At 45.0% G+C, this 3,824-nt stretch overlaps 1 non-coding gene across 1 annotated transcript; it reads right to left on the bottom strand.

Moving 5' to 3' along the window:
* Window positions 1-3,527: 3,527 nt before the first annotated feature.
* On the bottom strand, window positions 3,528-3,599 carry TRNAQ-UUG (transfer RNA glutamine (anticodon UUG)). Its single transcript has one exon. It is a non-coding gene; the product is annotated as a tRNA-Gln (tRNA).
* Between the last annotated feature and the right edge of the window lie 225 nt (window positions 3,600-3,824).

Genomic DNA, 3,824 nt, shown 5'->3' with positions numbered 1-3,824 from the left:
AAAATCCCCCATGACTACGACATCTTCGTAGACCGAGATAAAGCTGCTTCGAATTCCCCCATTTGTCTAATATTAGGTGGTTTATATACAATTCCTATTAATATTTTCTTATTACAGTCGAGTTCAACAAACATATACTCAGGTCGCAGGGGAAGGCTTGGGTCTGAGGTGCAGATAATCTTGCATTTTAAATCATTCCTGTAGTCAAAGGCTACTCCACCACCTCGTCTGTCAGTACGGTCATGTCGTAAGAGTGAGTATCCGTCGAGATTTACAGCACATGACGGCAAATCTCCACGTAACCAGCTTTCTGATATGCCAATACAATGCACCTTATTATTTTCGAAGTGATAGCCAAGGAAGAGGGAAGGAAGCGGCCGTGGCCTTAAGTTAGGAACCATCCGGGCATTTTCCTGGAGGAGAATTGGGGAACCACGGAAAACCACTGCCAGGATGGCTGAGGTGGGAATCGAACCCACCTCTACTCAGTTGACCTTCCGAGGCTGAGTGTACCACGTTCCAGCCCTCGTACCACTTTTCAAATTTCGTGGCAGAGCAGGGAATCGAACCCGGGCCTCCGGGGGTGGCAGCTAATCACACTAACCACTACACCACAGAGGCGGACACCAATACATGCTCAACATGATAAATATGACTTGAGATGGTGACGATCGCTACTTGTTGGCAGCATTCACACAGGTCTAAAATAAACTACAGACATTGCTCCATATTTTGTGTCACATGTTGAACGCAGTGCGGGTGTGGGTTCCATTGTGTAATCGTAAACACTCTGGACTCTAATGCAGTACCATACTGTATACCTCATTTTCTAAGAAATCCTGGACCAAAACGTGAAGGGAGGTAATCGGGCTAGTACATGTGAACTTCCAGGAGTAAAGGCACGGGAATGAGAAACAATGAAATCTAGCAACAAATGATCCTTTTCAGAAAGTTACGTAACAGCTCAGGAATAGTTTTCTCAGTTATTGTTATATGTTGTCATTGAATGTGGGCCGATATTTCTAAACATAATTTTTTATGTGCATATTTTAAGGTTGTGACTATGACTGTGACTGAGAATGGCATTTCAACGTCCTGTTATTAGTGTTCTGTGTTTTATTAATTTATTTTAGGCTACATGTCACGATTTACTGATCAATGCGTTAAAGTTAGTGATTTTCAACATTGCTTGTTTTAGGATTATTGACGAAGGTCGAACGTCTATTTATGTTCTTAATACCCATTTTAGAAGGTAATGTAATAAAATTTCTCGGTTTTAATTTCAGAAACGCCGTTTATGTGAAATATAATTATTTTTCGTATACCGTGAACATTATTATCTTATATAGCAACGCTTTCCTCTAATCTGAAAAAAGCAGTAAAACTACACCGAGGGCGGCTCTAAACCACCGCTATTTTGAATTTTACATTGCCTTGTGATATATATTGTAGTTGGTCGTGGCTAATCTGCGTCTTGGGCGTATTTTTTCACTCCTTCGCACATCATCAATGACCTGCACACATTCCCAGGGGCTGCCTGGCCGAGGTGGTAAAGGCGTGCTCGGTTCACCCCGAAGGACGTGAATTTGAATCCAAGTCAGGAAGTCGTAAAATTTACGAAATGAGATTTCCACTTCCGGAGGTGCACATGGCCCTGAGGTTCACTCAGCCAACACCAGAAATGAGTATTAGGTTAATTCCTGGGGGCAAAGGTGGCCGGGAGTAGAGTTAACCACTCTACCCCGATCAAGTGACGAGATTGTGGATAGTGGAAGCCTTTACCTTCCATTCCTCCAAGAGCCTTCATTGCCTGCACGGAGATGACTTTGCTTTTTCTTTTGTACACATTAGGGAGAATCCTCTTCTACCTCCATTTTATCCGTCTTCGGTATCTCCAGAATACTATTTCAACCAATGATTTTTCAGATATTCTTAATCAACAGCTAACACCCCAATTCCCAACACGATCCTCTGCCCGTAGATAACAACTAACATAGAAAGTAACGCGAAGACACTGCAGAAGCGAACGCAGGTCAAATACTCCCTTCTGAACATTTCATTATCTCGAAATTTAGCAACTTTGCAACTTGAATAACGTGATACATTGTGGATGGAGCGCGCGTGCAGCTGCTAGTACATTATAAAAATGATCACGGCTAATAGATTTATGTTAAATTATTCTAGTAATGTTGTGTAGGTAGTCTATGAATGGAGATCGGAGTCCTCGACGAGTCAAGTACTTACTTATTTAATCTGTTTACCCTCCAGGTTTGGTTTTTTCCTCGGACTCAGCGAGGGATCCCACCTCTACCGCCTCAGGGGCCGTGTCCTGGAGCGTGACACTTTGGGTCGTGGGATATAACTGGGGAGAATGGCTAGTACCTCGCCCACGCGGCCTCAATTGCAATGCTGAACAGGGTCCTTGTCTGTTGATGGGACGATGGGAAGGGATAGACAAGGAAGAGGGAAGGAAGCGGCCGTGGCCTTAAGTTATGTACCATCCCGGCGTTTGCCTGGAGGAGAAGAGGAAAACCACGCAATCCCCTTCGAGGATGGATGAGGAGGGAATCGAACCACCCTCTATTCAGCTGACCTCCCGAGGCTGAGTGGAACCCGTTCCAGCCCTCGTACCACTTTTCAAATTTCGTAGCAGAGCCGGGAATCGAGCCACCCTCTATTCAGCTGACCTCCTGAGGCTCAGTGGAACCCGTTCCAGCCCTCGTACCACTTTTCAAATTTCGTAGCAGAGCCGGGAATCGAACCCGGGCCTCTGGGGGTGGCAGATAATCACACTAACCACTACACCACAGAGGCGGACCACGCAATAGATCACACTTTAAAATGAAACAACAGCAGACAGAATATTGAGTAATTGTGTGCCACAGACAGATAATAATTATACCATTACATTTATTTTATCCTTATGCCCGCCATGCTTGGTTTTCTCCCTGAGCTCAACGAGAGTTCCAACCTCTACACCCTCAACGTCAGTGTCCAGCAGCGTGGTATATTTGTTCAGGGTTACAACTGGGTAGGATCACCAGTTCCTCGTCCAATCGGTGTCATCTTATATTATGAACCCGGGCCTTTTGGGAATGAGATCGGAACAGATAGACAGGGAGGGGGAAAGAAAGCGATCGTGGCCTTAAGTTAGGCCTAGGTACCATCCCGGCATTTACTTGGAGGAGAAATGGTCAAACACGGAAAACCACTCCGATTACAGCTGAGGTGGGAATCGAATCCCCTCTACTCCATTGACATTAAGAGCCTTCGTACCACGTTTCAAATGTTTTGGCAGAGCCGGGAATCGAACCCAGCCCTCACGGGGTGGCAGGTAATCATACTACCCACTTTAACACCACCCACTTATACGTCTAAATAATTAAAGTTTTATTATACTTATCTGCACTGTGAAAATAACAAACTTGCGGAATACCTAGTATGGTCCTAACAGGCTAACGCGCTATCCCGTAGTCGTCATAATTCATTCCGTCACGTCGGTCGTCTTCGTGTGGAATTAAAACCTAAGGTCCCACCGAGATTTGAACTCGGATCGCTGGATTCAAAGTCCAGAGTGCTAACCATTACACCATGGGACCTGGCGACGTTGCGCGTTTCTCACGTAATTTATATACTGTATACAAAATAACTTGTCCTGACTTACTGACTGATTTATCATCGCCGAGACAAAACTACTCGACATAAAAAATGAAATCTTTGGAATGTCCGCCTCTATGGTGTAGTGGTTAGTGTGATTAGCTGCCACTCCCGGAGGTCCGGGTTCGATTCCCGCCTCTGCAACGAAATTTGAAAAGTGGTACGAG

This window comes from Anabrus simplex, chromosome 2, assembly GCF_040414725.1.
Source record: "Anabrus simplex isolate iqAnaSimp1 chromosome 2, ASM4041472v1, whole genome shotgun sequence".
In the NCBI taxonomy this organism is placed as follows: domain Eukaryota; kingdom Metazoa; phylum Arthropoda; class Insecta; order Orthoptera; family Tettigoniidae; genus Anabrus; species Anabrus simplex.
This window is presented reverse-complemented; position numbering and strand designations above follow the sequence as displayed.